Consider the following 18,648-nt stretch of genomic DNA (forward strand, 5'->3'; position numbering starts at 1 on the left):
CCAAGACGTGAATAGAAATTGTCTCATGAGGCTTCAGTGATTGGTGGCATGGCCTCAGTCAAGCTTGGGAGACCTGGTTATTGACACCTGATCCATTAGCGATGGGGCACACACTTTAACCAGTTAGACCTTGGAGGAATAATGCCTGATCCATCACTTATTTCTCAACCTGGCACCTTGTTGGAGCTCAGTAATATTTGTCCAATAAATGGATGGATGAATCTATTTATCACAATATTTTCCTAAGCTCTGGGCCTCCTTGTTGTGAGAAAAAAGAAATGAGGTCGATGGCGACTCAGTCTACTTAGAGAGGGGAAAAGGCTGCAGAAGGAGAATCAAATGGGGTTGAAGTAAAGGTCCTGCTTTAAAGTTTTGCCGTGTTTACAAGAGTGTCCTCATTGAGAAGGGACCTGCTCTTCTTGTAGAAGTCACTGAGGTGAATATCTTCTCCCAGTGAGAGGACTCGGTCTTCATCTTTGTTCTGGAACAGCCCCTGCCTGTACCTCAAGCAGGGGGCTGTGGAAAATCCTCTTCATCCTTCCACTTTGTTCAGAACTTTCTGGGAGTCATGGTGCTGTGTTCACTCAGAATCTTGTTCTGGCAAACAAACATGAAAAAGCATCATCTCCGCCATTCATAGCTACTCTTGTGATCATCAAAGAGAATTGCTAACATGTGTCACCATGGCTCACAGGCTTTGACACCCTTCTGTGCATGTTCCGAAGAGACTTTGATGAAGCAAGAAATGTCCTACACAGGACGTAGTAAGTGAGCATGCTTCCTGTCTTGGTGATTTCCCAAAACCCAGGAACCTGGTGATTTATTGAGGCATGAAGGAAAATATTAGCACATATTCTCATGTTTTATTGAAATATAAAAATGAATTAAGCTTTATCAGTATTCATTATATGTAACTTAAGAGTTGAAAAATAAATATACAGTACTGGAGATATGTTTAGAAAAATATTGCACTGGTGGAGTCCATAATAAAAAAACTGCTGGTGTCCATTGGTCTAGACAGTTTTAGGGTGTGTGTGGTCTGAAACAAGAGGGTCTGACTGGAGAAGGGGTTACAGGTACCTAGGTAGGAACTTGCTGCATTTGTCTATCTGCATCTGAAGACAGGTTCTTTCTCCTTTGTAGAATTGTGAAAAGGCTTCCTCTCACAGACTGCCTTGAACTGGATGACCCAGTTCATATCAATTGTGTTTGTCCATTTATGGGGCTGACATATGAGCAGTTGTATTGCATTATTTATGGAAAAAAAAAAGAAAAACAAAGTATCCCGAGCTTCCCACCACAGACCTTGTCTTTCTTTATGAAGAATGAGGCTTCACATCGTACGTGGAATTTGAGATTCTCCATGCCTTACTGACAGTGTCTCATTACCATCTCTTATCAGACATCCTTGTCTATCAGTAAAATATCATGAATTTTTTAAGAGACATATAATGCAATAGAGCACAGTCTTTCCAAAAGAGTTATTATAAAGCTCTTTATTTCTTGCAAGAAAATCCCTAAATACATATTTATAATAAGTATTAGAAGTCTCAAAATGCATATTTAGATGACAAGTTATGTGTTTAGCCATCCCTGAGTACTCATTTTAAAATGTTACAGAGAATTAGGGAAACTCTCAGAGACACATCTCGACTTCCACAACTGTGATGCCAGCAAGAGTTATTTTAAGAAGCGGCTGACCTTTTATACATAAGGGATAGTTGGGCACCATTCTAATTGCCTTTAAAAAAATAAGATTGGAAGTGAAGTAAACAGAATGAGTTCGGAGCCCATTGCACAGGCAAAGACCCTTCCAAGGTGGGCTCCCATTAAATGCCTGTTAAATAGATAAGATAATCTCTATTAAAATAAACCAAAATATCTAACTTTTTCATTCCTGTTCTCCCTTTTGTGACCAGATAATGCCACAGAATTTCCTTCTTTTCATGCAGTCATTCCAGACATATTCGTTTATTCATTGCCTAGGATGTGCTCGATGATACTGGAATGCAATGCTCCCACCTCCAGTGTACTGATCAGGACATCACTATGCCTCTTACTGTCCCTGAGGCCTTAACAAACTCACCTCACCTTGTTAGTGTGTTTACAGTCAACTGGTCACTAAATCAGAGCAGTGTGTCCCCATGGCAGAGGTGTCTGTGAAGGCATGACTTAAAGGAGGTGACCTTTCTCCTCAGAAACTGACTTCTTCAAACTGTTTACATGTCAGGGCATTTCTTAGTTTTATGGGCTTTTCAAATGTCTAGATTTTTCAAATGTGTATGCTGGATATCTCATAAGGTGACCTCAAGTGTCCCGCATATTTTGTTTCAATTATAAAAGTGGAAGGGTAGTTTGACTTAAGGGAAGGTGGGAATAGGACAAGGGATCCTAGAATATTGAGCATAAAGGTACAATCCAGTCCCTTCTCACTTGAAATATGAGCATACTGGGGATACCTGGAGAGGTCTGTGACTTTCTTGGCATTCAGCCATTGTTACTGGGGAAAAACAGGACCAAGGGAACCCTGCAATATCCTGTATTCTCTCCATCTTTTGAAGCATTGATTCTCAATAGGCCACACATCACTGCCTTCCCCACAAGCTTTGCCTCAGAACAATATTTCCCTGTGTAAAGTAGTGGAAGTCTCCAGTTCCAATCCAAAGGAAGAACAAAGTGTTATAAAAGGCAAAAAAACAAAAAACAAACAAAAAAAAAACCAAAAAAACAAAAAATCGACAACCCTGCTTTGCAGCAAAGTGCTAATGTGAGGCTTAAAAGCAGTGATGCAGAGGCTTTCCTGATTCTTTTTGCAGGGTATGAGATCTGTCTACCTGGTTTGTCCAGTGAAAGAAGGTGCAGAAAACCCAGGTTATGGCAAGGATTTTACCTGAACACCAAGTACACCCTTGGGATTCTGGGAATGGGTTTCAGGGGCCCTGTGAACCTGAAATTGAATGCGAAATGGTTGATGTGCATACTACTGGGCTATCAAAAGCTTCCTCAAAGAGGCCTGTGACCCCCAGAAGTCTGAGAACTACTTGAGTAGAATCTTGGTGAGGATGCATGGACATGGAGGACGGTGGTTGGAGCTACCAGTGTGATCCAGATCAATCACAGCTTCCCAATACTACAGAGCCCTAAAGGTACCATTTTTATCCTATAGATAAATATAAGTGCTAGATGGGCCTAAGGTTGGTGACTGGATAAAGAGTGAGAAACCAGAAAATGACTTTGGGGAAGGAATAGGGTTACACAGGAGAGCAACTGGCTGTCCCTTTCCCCACAAACCCAAATCATTTTCCCCTCCTGGTCTGAAAAATTTTATTTAGGTTTATAACCTGGAATTCGAACAATTGAGGAATTCATCTGATTTAAGTCCTCCCTTTGTTCTCACTGTTTCCTTTACCTCTTTGCACTTTCCAATTATCTAAATAAACCCTGCCGGATCAGTGGTTGTGTGAGGCCATGAGTGGGAGAAGAGATTGACTGAGGAAAAGTTGGGGGGAATATTTGCGGGCAATGGACATGCTGTTGGTCTTGATTTTAGTGGTCGAACAGTACGCTAAAAATGGATGCATTCTACTGTATGTAAATTATACCTCAATATAGTTGATTTAAGACAAAAACCAAACATTGAATTGCTGTTCACTCCAGTTCCCAGCTGATCTTGTCTTTTTTGAAGGCCGTTGGTACTTAGTGTTGGTGTCTTGTGTTGTGCATACATAGACCTCAGTTACTGCTTCTTTTCCTGGATAACTCCCCTGCTAACCTCTTAGTCCCTTAAAACCTGGACCAGAACTTAATTTTCATTACTCTTCTTTGAGTTCTTCATAGCAGCAAGCACTAAATTAAAACAAACCAAAACTAACTAATGATAATAATGATGAGGCAAATCAATAATTTTGTTCAAGAAGCTCTTGAATGTCCTTTCGGTCATATAGAAACCTATCCTCACTACTTTTGCAGGAATTGAGTTAAGGGTATGTTTCTTTATCAACCAAAAAAATAATAATAATAATAATGGACTTGAAGTCACATGACTTGTGTTCAGGTTGCAGCTTTGACACTTAGCATCTGTGTAATCTGGGCAAGTTACTTTGTGTTCCTAAGCTCCAGTTTATATCTTTACATGGGGGAATAAGAAATATTTGTTTTATCTACCTATGGTGATGTCTTCAAAAATTATAAGACCAGATGCAATTAGTGGTGTTTGTAGTGTGTACATAGCATAATAAAACCTTTATTTTATCTTAAAAAATACTAACTTTTTAAGGAAAAAAATCTTGAATTTTAACGGGATGTTTTTGGGTTTGTTTTATTTTTTAAGTAATATTTTCTAAAACTTCTGGAAGATTTTTATTACATGATTATGTGATCGAGCATGAAAACAAGTTTAAATTACCATAGCAAATTCTGTTTGATCTACTTCTTGTCTTTGGCACATTTTGGAGGTCTTTACTTTGTTTTATTTCCATTAATAGGAATTTTAATTTGGTCTTCTTAATAACAGATACTTCAATTTCTGTTCATTAATTTATTGTGGTATCATGTCAAATAATAGTATTTATTAAATAACAAAATGAACATTTTTAAATATTAAATGAATGTATTTGCAGTTGAAATTACCCCCATGAGTTTTTTATTTGCTTGTTCGTTTTAGTTGATTGTTTTATGATTGCATTACCGTCTCATTTGCAATTCATTTAAAAAGAAAAAGTAAAGCCCATACCACAGCAGATAAATCTCCAGAATAATTATCACTTCCTGTTTCAAAATCAAAATGATTTTTAAAAACAAATCTATGCTTTCTCAACTTTGTTCAGAATCTAAAATAGTGTCAATGTTTGCCAAGCTAGAAAGTAAAATATTAGGAGAAAATTTAATTTCCAAGTTCCCAAAAGGTCATGGAGAGGCAAATGAGAAAGATAAATTTAATTAGTTTATTTTAAATAAAAATGACCCAAGTGCCCTTTAGAAAAAAAAAAACCACCCTTTCAACAAATGTGTTTCAAACAAAAGTGACAATTGCTATCACTTAAAGAACAGATATGAAAACAAGTAAATCAACAATGCTAAACCTCACATAAAAATCCACAGTGAATCTGTAGAGGTTATGACAACAGCTATTAAAATGATAGCTATTACATTTGACAAATCAGCTATTAAAATATCTGAGTTCATTATGTGCACAAAAGCTTTACATGCCACTGAGAAGAAAGAGCTGGGAATGGACCTTAGGGTCTGTCTGTATTTCGAGGTCAGGGAGGAGTCCAAATTTATGTAGTAACAGCACGTCTGCAAGTTTTCAGTTTGCTTCCATGAACTAAAACCAATAGCCCCGCTCCACAAAGAGGCAGAATCAAATGTCACTGGTTTGATCTACTTCAAAACAGGAGCCACTTCTAACAGCTCTTTTCAAAAAGATGGCATAGAAGAGAGATCAAGAGCCCATGTGGGTACCATCTTTGGCCAGGGTTTCTGACATGCCATACACAGGCTTGAAAAAATTATTGCAAATGAAGCTACAAGATAGAGTGGTCCCAAACACCCTGAAAAAGGAGCCCTCCTCATCTGAGGCCCAGAGAGCCCATACTCTTTATAAAAGCTCATTTTCTGTTGATGCTCTCTTTGGCCATGCAGATCTGACACCCCAATGATTGTGGCTGCCACTGCTTCAGGAGACTAAAGAACGATCAAGCAAAAGCATACTGCTATCCAGCTAGTGTCTGCAGTAATGCAAGACCTGTGGTGTGGTTGCTGGAGAACATATTTAAGAGAGTACATTTTTTCCACGCACTCAGTGGGCATTTCTGGAGAGCCTGGGGGATATATACAAGGCTTTGTGCTCATAAGAGACGGATATGAATCAAAGGCTGTGAATTCTTGCCTTCTTTGAGTTTATAATATACTTAAAAATTATGGTCTAGTTTTAATAACTGAATTTCTACCCATTAGTTCTCCTTAGAGTGAAGCAGCTTTTTTTTCCATTTGTCACTTAATTTTCAAGGCTGTTTTACAACTTGTCATTTTGATGTTCCCCACTTTTATTCTTCTGGTACCAGAATACAGTTTCATGCCACAAATGTGTATTGAACACCTTTGTTAAGCAAATTTCTGGGGCAATAGATAGATGGCTGCCCATGAGGACTGCATGGTATCTTGTGAAGACTACCCAACAAGAATGCAATGAGCTATCTTGAGATGGGCACTGGAGGTGAAATCACCTAATTCACTGTGAGAGAGCTAAGGATGCCTTCACAGAGAGGGTTTACCATCTTTGCACATGTGCACACGTGCACACACACAGAGCTTTTTACTCCAATATTTAACTCACAGGACATACTGACGTTATATGATAGGATTCTTATTCACTTCAGCAACCTAATATGCCAACTTTTCACTTACATTTTTTTTTTTGAGTCCTGAAGACTTTACAGAGTTACCCCTTTTAAAATGCAGATGCTTTCTGAATGAATCACGCCTGAATTGTATTCCCACTGCAGCCAGGTAGTATGCGGACTCAGTGGTTTTGAGCCCAAGCTCTGCAGTCAGTGTCTAAATTTGAATCTTGGCTTTATGACTTATTAACTGTGTGAACTGGGCATGCTAACTGGATCCTGTGGGTGTTGATTTTCCACTCTATGATATAAGAGTTAGTAATACCTACATCAAGGGAATGGTAGGAATTTGAGATGATATTGTTAAAAAATAGCCCAGAACCTAGCACACGGTAAGCACTCAATAAACGTTAGCTATAATGATATTACTATCTATCTATCTATATATATATAAAATTATATAATGATATTATTATCATTATTAGTTATCCACAGACACTGCAGTTGGAACCAGAGGAATAGGAATCGGGCACTAGGCACTAGAATGAGGGAGGATTAGGAGAGCATAATTGGAGGAAGAATAACAGGAGTTGGCAGGACAATTGGAAAGGCACTGAAGAAAAATTTAGCAGATTTCTTTTCCTGTTCACCCCTATATGTCCCTCTTTCCACAATCTCAGCATTAGAAAATACAAGATTCAGTCGTTAAAATTCAAACAACTTGTAGAAATATCCAGGTTCATTATTTTCTTTCATTCTTCTTTTTTAATTTTTATTTTCACAAAATTCTTGGAAAATGAAACCACATTCATGCATTGTTTTGACAAACTGCATGGAGCATCCACACTAGGTAATAGGAAGAGAGGAAGGAGTAACACAGGCGGGGCCCCTGCCTTCCACTGATGCGTTCTCTGTCACTGGTCAACTCTGATATACTTGCTGTTGGGAATATAGGGAAAAAGAATCTCTTCAGAACTTAAATACTCATCCTAAGCCTCCAAAGATTGAGGTCAGGCCTGATAGTGGTCCTCACCTATCTTCATTGCCCTTCCACATTTCTCATCACCATTAACTCCACTTTAACAGCTCTAGCATCGTGAATAACTGATGAGTTATGAAGATGAGAAAGAAGAGAATGGCAATCAAAAGCAGATTTATCATGAATTTAATGAAGATTAAGTTTCAGGAATGCTCACTTGCCCAGGTGGCTTCAAGACCCTGGGAGAGATCCTGATACAGTAATAGGTTCATATAATCATGAGTTTTCATAAGACTTGCAAAAGGAAAATATTTTATTCATTTTTTTTAAAGAGGGGACCCTCAAATTCTGTAGCTTTAGCCCCCCTCCAAGATGGTTCCCCTCTGCCTTGATGATGATGGTGATGATGATTAATAGCTAATGTTATTATGATTACTGTGATTATTGTGGGCTTATTGGATGCCAAGCACAATGGTAACTGCTTTACCTATTATCCCACTTAATCTTATTGTTCTTTAGGAGATCACTAACAATTAAGATGTAGAACTAGCAGGAGGTTTGACCAAACAAGGGGTTGGAGGCAACAGATTCTGTGATCTATGACTTATTCCCAAAATTGAAGAATTGGGGGGCTTTCTCTACACAATACTTATTATCATCAAGTCCATACCCCTCCACAGTATTCATGGAAATTTCAGGACTACATGAACTTATATAAGAAAAAACGAATATTTTCACTTACCTCTAATTGGAATTTAACATTCCTCCAATTATTAATGCAAGATTCAAATCTAAGTAGTATTAGCAATTGCTATGATTTTATCACCAAAAAAATACAAATATTTTAATATCACATACAGTCGTTAGGGATATCTGGAAATATTATTTATGCTCAACACTGCTTCAAATTATTAGAGCTGCCACTAGAATTTTTTTCAACATTATAATAAAGAAGTCTATGTAATGGGTTACAAAATGAAAAGATTCACTCCTACTTTTAGCAATGAAGGACCAGAGACTACATTTGTGCACTCACTCATCTTAAACAAGTAAAGAAAAAAATAATAATATTTCCAAAACAACAGTTTTAGGATAGGCAATAGGCAGTGCAAATGGTAGTATCTGAGAGAAGGGAAACAAATGAGGTAATCACTAAGATTGCCTCAGTTTACTGCCTCAAGTGTTTCCAGGAAGGAGGATCTGAAACAGATGACAGTAGTCCCCCTGTACTTAGCAGATGAATTTGAGAATTCAGGGAGGCCACAGTCTCTAGACTTTGTAAGGCAGAGTACTGAAAAGAAAGAGCTGCACAGAGAGAATGCTTTTGAGGTCTCCATAACGAGTGTTCCCAAGTTGTCTACTGCATTCTCATCAGCATGAGGGTGTGAGGAAACCACCCACATCTTGAGAAAGAACCAATAAAGAAGTGGGTGAAACAGTCTCAAGAGATCACATAAGGCTGGTAATAATTTTCGTTCTTCCAACCAGAGTGGAAAAACCTTGTAGTATACAGGGCACTGGCAATGTACTTGGAACTGTATTGCCTTAGTAGCAATAAAAAATTATTCCTAAAGACTGCTCTGGTCTTCTATAACAAAGATTATAAGCAAGGCTTGAAAAGCTTACCAAATAATTTATTTCAGTTTCAGAACAAATCTCAAACATACTTTAAAGAATACAAAAATATCCAGCATTCAAAAATATAAAATTCAAATGTCAAGCACCCAATACAAACTTACTTATACACACAAAGAAGAAGAAAAAATACACGTTTTATTAGGAGAAATAACATAAATCAATACAAGAAGATTCAGAAAAAAACACAGATGAAACTATCAGCACGCAAGGATATTAAGCAGTATTATAAGTGTATTCTGTATGTTCAAGAAAGTAAAAGAAAGCATGAGCATGCTAAGCACAGATATGGAGGATAATTAAAAAGACCTAGTTCAAACTTGTAGAGATAAAATATAACTGCCCAAGATTTAAAAATATGTAGGAAGAGACTATCCGAAGATTAGATACTATATAAGAAAAGGTTAGTCAATTTGAAGATATTCCTATAGAAACTAACCAAATTTCTCACACAGGAAAATTTCAAGCAGGCCAGTATATTTTTAATTAGAGTACTCAAAAGGTAAGAGACATGGAAAAAAATATTTGAGGAAATAATGGGTGAAAATTTACAAATCTGATGAAAAATATAGGCCCAAAGATCCAAGAAACTCAGTAAATGCCAAGCAAAAGCACAAGAAGAAAATTGCACCAAGGTATATTGTCATCAAATTGCTGAAAACCAGTGATAAACAGAAAACCTTAAAAGTAGCCAAAAGAAAAAAAAAAGTCACAATGAATACAGACAAAAAGAGAACAAAAAAATGACTGCAGACATTGAAAACAATGCAAGCCAGAAGACAGAGAAGAAACCTCTTAAAGTACTGGAAGAATAAAATTGTCAACCAAGAATTTATACTCAGCAAACTATCTCTCAAAACCAAAATAGAAATAAAAAATGTTTCAGACAAACAGGAGCTGAAATCTAGATCTATACAAAGTAATAAATAACACTGAGAATGTTAAAAGTGTGAGCATATATAAAAATACTCTTAAAAATCTCTGTAAAATACAATTGGTTATTTAAAGTAGAAATTATACGGATGTATTGGAGGTTTTCACCATATATGCGGTAGTATGACAATCATAGTTGAATATTTAAAAAATTTTTTTTCAATAAATAACAGAAAATGTACACTAAGAATATAAAAGACTTAATGTTATCAACTAATTTAACCTAATTGACATTATGGAAGACTCTCTCTAATAACAAAAATACACATTATTTTCAAAGGCCCATGGAACATTTACCAAGATAGGCAATATTCTGACCATAAAAGAAGTCTTATTAATTTAAAAAGAATTCAAAACATACAAAATATGTTCCCTAGCCACAATGGAATTAAATTAGGAATTAATAGTAGAAAGATATCTGGAAAATCCCCATGTGTTAGGAAATGAAATAACACACTTCTAATTAACCTGTATGTCAAAGAAGAAATCAAAAGGGAAATCAGAATGTATTTTGAAATGAGTTAAAGTAAAAGCACGGAAAGTAAAAATGTGTAGGATGCTGTTATCACAGCGATTGGAAGGTGACTGATAGTACTAAACACCTTTTTTTTAGGAAAGAAGAATGGTCTCAAATCAATGGCATATGCTTCCACCTAAAAAACCTAGAGGGACAGAAACATCTGAAATCAAAGTAAGCAAAATAAATAAAGCTATGAGCTCAAAACCAAAAACAAAAAACAAAAAACAAAAAACTATTAATAAAGAATATCAGTACAAATGTTGTAGACAGACACTGAGATAAGCCCCAATGATTCCCACCTCCTAGTATTCCTGGCTTTGTGTAATCTTCTATCCCTGAGTGTGAATGGGACCTGTGACTTGATTCTAACCAATTACCTATGGTAAAGGTAATGAGATGTCATTCCTGTGATTAGGTTTTGTTATATAGCAAAGGTGATAGGATACAGCTCCTGTCATTTTGTTGCATTATGTGAAACTCCATCTCAGCAGACTGAAGCCAGAGATGATTCTTTACTGTTTTTCTTGTAGGCTTGATGAATTGAGTGACCATGTTGGAGAAACCCATGTGGCAAGGTGTGTAGGCAGCTTCTAGCCACTTCTGTTGGCCTCTAAGACCTCAGAGCAGCCTTCAGACAGTAGCCTGTAAAAAGCCAGGCCCCTCATTCAAATTGCTGTCAGGAAATGAATCCTGTCAATTGCCTAAATGATCTGGGCATCAGATTCTTCCCAGTTGAACCTGCAGATGAAAACACAGCCCACCAATACGTTTGTTTACAGCCATGTGACATATTTTGTAGACTGACTTGCAGATGACTTGATTATTGAATGCAGGATCATCTGAGAGAAAGAGAATCAAGAAAAACCTAGCTTGGTTTTGCACTGGGTGGTGGTGACTTACTGAACAAGACAGACCACGGAGAAACAGATGAAGAGAAGTAACAGTGGAAATCAGAAATTCTATATTGACTACACTAAATTTGAGGTGCTTACAATACCCATAAGTGGAAATATTTAAAATTAAAAACCGTTATAATAACCTCAAAACAAACAATAGGTTTTCTCCCCTCTTTCCCCTGCAGCTTTCCACTTAGACCAATATTAGACTCTTAAGAATTTCTGGTGGAGATTCTATTAAATTCTACTTAAAAAATTTCATCTCTGGGTGATAACAGAGATAACTATCTGGGGGAAAATGTGGAGTCATGCAGAGTGTTTAAAATATACTGTATTTGGTTCTTCTACTTCAGTTTCCTAAATAACACATGAATTTCTTAAATAAAATCCATTCTTAAAAATCAATTCCACTAACTCCTCCATTGACCTTTTAAGCTCTTTAGATCCCTGTATTCAAATCCCCAAGTCAGGGAGTTTAAAAATCTTACATACAAACTTAAAAAAAAAAAAAAAAGCCTATTTTCTAGGTTTTGTTAAGACATAGCTAGGTGACGTTAAAGTCATCTAATAAGCCATCCCACCACTGTGTCTCTTCATTTGCAACTGAATGACACTCAACTATGGCGAGGAATTCTCCTGTGAATTCTCAGAAATTATTTAGAAATTACTTAGAATCTAATTTTTCTGCCCAGGGAGCTCAGTAAGAAGGAGTCAGGCTCATTACTGCTTATCAGAAATTACTTTTTGTCTCAAGTCTTTTTTACCCTGAAAAGCCAATTTTGATAAGAAGTGAAGATTTAAGCCAAAAGAAGGGGCAAATCATTGTAAGCAGTGATCAATGAAGTTGGGTTAGCCAGGCTTCTTTAGAGTAGTCCGAGAAGTCATCTTGCTGATGACCAACTCTTACAAAGTGATAAGTACCCGACTCTCAATGTGCTTTGAAAGCACTGAAGGGAAATCATGTATCTGCTATGATTAAAAACTACATCATGATGCTGTGTGCTTGAGGACAGTGTATAAGAAGGAAGAAAGACAGCTAGAAATCAGTGATTCATTAGTGTTAGGTGTTAATGTAATTGTGAATGATTTTCTTTGTTTTCCAACCTTTTGTGCAGATAATATTGTGAAAAGGGAATGAGGCGTATTTAAACATATTGCAAAAATTTCCTAATTTTTTATTTAAACTAGAATAGAATCATCAAACTGGGTAACAAACAAATCCCAGTTTGAGTAAATGTTACAGATTTGGTCAATGTTGCTTAGAAGTAACTGAGATGTTTATTACCAATCAGCACTTTAACATAAAACAGCAGATTTAATGATCCGGAAATTAACTCAACTAAATATGCCTTGATCTTGTGAAATTACTGTTGGTATTTGCCCTAAACAGGCATGTTGGGTCCTGTCTGTGGCCCACAAGGCCCAGATGGTCTGACTCCTGCCTACTTCCTCTTCCTGCTTCCTCCAGCCACTTCCTCTCTCTCACCCTGCCCAGCCCTCCTGACCTTCTTTTTGCTCCTTGAGTAAGTTCATTTCTATGCCAATGCCTTTGTACTTCCTCTTGTCTCAGCCCAGACCACTCTCTGCTTGGTCTTTGCATCACTGCCTTTATTTTATTCTTACTTCAACCATGACTTGCTCAGAGAAGCCTTTGGTGACCACATTGCCTAAAACAATGACATCCCCACCTGCACCTCATCATCTCATCACACAGTCATGATTCCACATGCAGAAACCCTGCACTCTGAAATTGCCTTTATTCATTAGACTACTTCTTCGTTGTCTCCCTACAGCCACTGCCACACACACACTCTTGAATGTATGCTGCATAAACACACAGACCTTGTGCTTTCTCCCCACTATTACATCTGAAGCACTGGAAACATCACCTAGCATAAATGAATATCTGTAATATTTGTTGGACAAATGATTAAGCTGAATCTAGTAGAACAAGAATCCAAGGTTTGTTTCATCAGAGTTCAGTTTCATGAAGGTTATTACACATAGCGTAGAACAGTATTTCCATCTTTTAAAAATAATATTAACAATAATAGTGCCCATAGCAATTTTTTTAATTGGTAAAGTGAGGTGTATAGGATGTTGGGAAAAAGCTTCGTCTTGGAAATTTAATTGCTTTCTGCTCTTCAATGAGTCATTCTATTTGGAATGGAAAATCTAGTCCTCATATGTTCATTTATTTAAGTGGGATGAGCTAAGACCAATACAAACCGACAGATAGTCCCAAAGGGATAAATTCCTAAGATTAGAACTTGAAGGGCAAATTTGTAAAATATGTGAAGAATGTATATTTTTCTGCTTGTATATTCATATTTATACTGGGATGAAAGAATAATGTTACCTTCCAATGTGCCCAGGTCCAAGTCAGTGCATACCAAGGTTTGATCCTGCCACATGAGTAAGACGGGCCTGGTATATTACCTGAAAATACTAAATATTTCATAAAGTTACTATTTGGTGACTCTAGATACTGATGTTTTTCTCCTTTTACATCCTGTTAGCGTGATTCATTCCAAATACTGGTACTACCATGGAGTTTTTCTAGACCACCCCAGTTTGATACACTCTTCCCATTTCTCTGACATCCTGTAGCAATTATTGGTAATTAAATGTGGCCTGCCTTTTGCTATTTTTGTTGTCCTGAACTCTTACTTGGGGTTCTTTTTGTTTTGATTGTTTGGGACTATTATTTAAAATTTAAGTCATTGTGGCTCATTTCACCAGCAAGATTTTTAACACAGGGGTGATGCTTTTAACCTTTTGTGCTTTCCACAGGTCCCAGTACAGTGCTTTACATAGCAGGCAAGCACTACATATGTTGCCTTACCAGCAATTCTGGAGGGCAAATGCCGTACGTACCCTAAATTACCCATCTCAGCCTCTCTCTTCTCAGATGGGAAATATATCGGTGTTTTTTGAGGAAACTGAACCTCCTTCCTACAGCCCTTTTGAGTATTGATCTGGAGTGATGCTGTTGCTACCCTGGACATAAACGTATTTCTTGCTTCCCTGCCATCAGAGATTAAATCGTAGACTGTAATGAACTAGAGTTAAAACTACCAGGTTCTTTGGATTCTCAGATAGAAAGAAAAACACATTAGTTGTGGTGGTTTGTTGTTAATGTTTTTTTTCCTGTTTCTGTGAGCCATAGCGAATTGTGATTACTCAGTTCACAATGAATAGATAAAAGGCCTTCTCTTTTTCATTATTAAGGTTAGGCAAGAGTGCAGGTAATTTTATCTCATAAAGATTATTTAATTCACCTTGGGTGAGGGGAAAAGGGCTGAAATAAAGCTAAAACCTATTCTGCAAGAACCCAACCTTTATGGCTCTGTTTGTTCCTGGTCTAGCTTATAATTCATTAGATCTCTTAGCAAATCAAATGCCATTGAAAGAGGCTCATGGACAGACAGAAAATGCCTGACCACGAAGAGACGTAGCTACAAGACCAATTCAATAATGAACTTGGATATGGAAAGGACTTTTAAAAAAAATGAAGAAAAGGATCTTCAGTAAGTAAATAAGAATACCTCAGATTCCCGAAGGAATAGCAGCAATCCATGATAACAGTAATAAAAACAACCAGGATCTAAATCCACCTAGTTTTTCATTTTGGTGCAATATTTTCAGTTGCAAGCTGGGTTCCACAGTGAACGCTGCATGAAGCTTGTAATTTTCCCCTAGAAATATTGTTCAAGCCTTCAGAGGCCCTAGAATGTTCAACCTGGTCCTTCACAATTATCCACATACATGCACCCTTCTCTTCACAATTCAAAACTTTCTTCTCCATAAATCCTTTGCTGATCATCTCTGCCCATAACAAGTTCTCTTGACTCCATTCCTATAGCCCTGACTGCATATATGTCTCCTTTAAATCTTAACACATCCAGTACATTGAGTTTACAAAGGAAAATAGGCTCAAACGCCAAAGTTTCTCAATCCTTCGCAATGTATTTCCAAAGAAAAGGTGGTGGTGGTGGAAGCACATGTATGTGTCATGGTAGGCCTAAGAGTTAGAGTGTGTTGACGGTATTTCAGGCGGAATCCCCATGGGGCCCAAAGGGAACAGACTTTAAAGTTGGGCAAACTTAGATCTGAAACATATCTTCTGCAGTGACTGTGCAGCTGTATTAGTTTCCTGTGGCTGCTGTGACCAATTATCAGATACTTGGTGGTTTAAAACATAAGTTTATTGTCTCCCAGTTCTGGAGGCCAGAAGTCTGAAATTAAGGTGTCCACAAAGCTGCACTCCTTCTAAAGGCTTTAGGGAGAACCTGTTCCTTGCCTCTTCCAGCTTCTGGTGTCTCCAGTCATACTTTGGCTTGCAGTTGCATTACTCCAGTCTTCACCTCTGTGGTCACCTTGCCACCTCCTATCCTGTATGTCTTCTCTTCTGTGTATCTGTCCCCCAGACTCCCTCTGCCTCTCTCTCATAAGGATATGTACACATGATTGCCTTTAGGGTCCACCTGGATAATGCAGAATGGTCTCGTCCCCTTTTTAAATTTACTCATTCACACATTTTGCTATATAAGGTAATATTCAGGGGTTTCAGGGGTTATGATCTGGACATATCTTTTGTGGGACTGCCATTCAACCCATGTAGTGATCTTAAGAAGAAATTTTAACTTTTTTTAAGCTGCAGTCCCTCATCAGTAAGGTGAGGTTAATAAACTTTTATTGTCAGGCAGTTAGGAGAAATAAAGTAAAATATATTTTCCATGTAAAGTATGTGTTGCAGGATCATGGAGGGTAAAAATCTTTCTCTGGGTGCTATTGTAATAAATTCAGGCCCTGCAGCACCACCCCCCCCATAGAGGTGTCTCATACGTGCTCATTAAGAAAAGTATTCAGTTATCATATGGAATCTGCTACCCCACCCCATCCTGCTTCAGGTGCCCTTGATGATACCCATTGTTTCTGCCTCATGCCAAACCACTGCCACCAGTGGCCAGTCCATACCAAGGGCTGCTGATGCTCCCAGATCTACCAACAGTGTATTCCACATCTTGGCCTGGCTTTTCGCTCTTGTGAGATGGTTGGTTTGAGGAGGTGCCAGTGTGCAGTCATGGTAGATAATTCCCTGCCACCACTGTGGTGTGGCTGATTTAGTCAAGCCCTCCAGGAGCTAAAGTTTTATTGAATTATTTGCAGTCCTCCATGTGCACAAACCACCCTGCACTCTTGTCAAAATGGAAAGACTCTTTCTCTCGCTGACCTTTTTAATTCAAATACCTCTTAATGGACAAGTATGTGAGTCCATGCAAAGTTAGGTCAGAACACAAATCAAGGTGAAAGTCCCATGGATTGCTCCACCCCACTGATAAAAGAGGCACTGTCATGGACCGAGTGGGTTTGCCTGAATTTACTCTATTAAGACACTCTTAAGTTTCTTCTGCAAATAATCGGATAATTTCACAAGTTTGCCAGATTTGTATGAATCCCAGTGATAAATTAAAGTGAGCTTCAAGCTAGAATACTCCATTTCTCTCCTATTACACCTCCTGGCCCTCCCTGACTCCCCTCACCACTCACAGACACACAAGTAAATGTGCCTTGCACAGCACCCAGAACATAGTAGGTGCTCAATAAACACAAGATCACCTTCTGTCTTGTACTCACAGTGCTTCAAACACAGTAGGTAGTCAGTAGATGCATTTTGACCAATGAATATCTGGATTTATAATGTGTAAGAAAAATTGAAATATTCCTCCTAAAATTTCAATCATTTCAATTTGCCCTCTAACTCTAACTTCTTTCACTATTAATTAGTTCTTAATAGTAAGCCCCTAAATATAGATGTTTGTACAAGAAGAAGTGGGCAAGTAGTTGTCCACATCCCAGTTAAAATTCTTACTGCCTAGACTTAGCTTTGCAACATTGCTACATGGCTAAACTCTTGTATAACTTATAAAGGGGAAAGGTTTCTGACTTTATGTTATAAACCCAGTTGATAAGGTTTGCATTTGTGTCCCCACTCAAATCTCAAGTCGAATTGTAATCCCCAGTGTTGGAGGAGGGGCCTGGTGGGAAGTGATTGGATTGTGGGGGCAGACCTTTTCCTTGCTGGTCTCGTGATAGTGAGTTTTCACGAGATCTGGTTGTTTACAAGTGTGTAGCACCTCCTCCTTTTCTCTCTTCCTCCTTCTCCTGCAATGTAAGATGTGCCTTCTTTCTCTTCACCTTCCACCACGATTGTAAGCTTCCTAAGGCCTCTCCAGCCATACTTCCTGTATAGACTGCATACCTGAGTCAATTAAACCTCTTTTCTTTCTAAATTACCCAGTCTCAGATAGTTCTTTATAGCAATTCAGGAATGGACTAATTCACCAGTAAACGGTCTTGCCAATTCTGCAATAATGTTACCTATTGGTTTTCTCCAGGAAACTTGACATGCTTTTCTGATATCAAAATGTTCATATTTTTTCATAGAGAAAAGATAAAGATAAGAATGTATTTTTATTTTCTCCCAGATTTATAGGAGGTATAATTGACAAAAATTGTATGCATTCAAGGTATGCAAAATGATGATTTGATGTACATATATATTGTGAAATAATTATAATCAAGCTAATTAAGATCTTCATCACCTCACATAGTTACCGCTTTTTTCTGTGTGTGGTAAGCACACTTCAGATCTACTCTATGTGCAAATGACAAGGAGGCAATACATTATTATTAACTGTAGTTTCCATGCTGTATATTGGATGCAGAACTTAGTTCATTTTATAACTGAAATTTTGTACCCTTTGACAAAAATCCCTCCATTACTCCCACCCGCTAGCCTCTAGCACCCGCTTTTCTACTCTGTTTCTATGGGTTAGACTTCAGTTTCTACCTATATGTGAGATCATGCACTATTTGTCTTTCTGTGTTTGGCTTCTTTCATTTAGCATAGTGTCCTCAAAGTTCATTCATGTTGACATAAATGGCAAATTTTCCTTTTGTTAAGGGCTGAATAATATATTCCATTGTAAATATTTATCATATTTTCTTTATCCAATCATCTGCTGATGAATACTTACGTTGTTTTCATATCTTGGCTATTGTGAATAATGCTACAATAATGTGGGGGTGCACTTATCTCTTTAATGTATCATTAATAATTTCATTTCCTTTGGATATATACCCATAAGTGGAATTGCTAGACTGTATGGCAGTTCTACTTTTAGGTGTTTTTTGGCCGGGCGCAGTGGCTCACGCCTGTAATCTCAGCACTTTGGGAGGCCGAGGCAGGAGGATCACCTGAGGTCGGGAGTTTGAGACCAGCCTGACCAACATGGAGAAACCCTGTGTCTACTAAAAATACAAAATTAGCCGGGCATG

At 37.7% G+C, this 18,648-nt stretch overlaps 1 protein-coding gene across 2 annotated transcripts in view; it reads left to right on the top strand.

The window, feature by feature from the left end:
• Positions 1–18,648, top strand: part of SEMA6D (sema domain, transmembrane domain (TM), and cytoplasmic domain, (semaphorin) 6D) — a 585,902-nt gene that overhangs the window by 256,551 nt on the left and 310,703 nt on the right. The gene's annotated exons all lie outside the window — the stretch shown is intronic.

The sequence above is a fragment of the Colobus angolensis genome, unplaced genomic scaffold, assembly GCF_000951035.1.
Source record: "Colobus angolensis palliatus isolate OR3802 unplaced genomic scaffold, Cang.pa_1.0 Scaffold78, whole genome shotgun sequence".
NCBI classification, from domain to species: Eukaryota; Metazoa; Chordata; class Mammalia; order Primates; family Cercopithecidae; genus Colobus; species Colobus angolensis.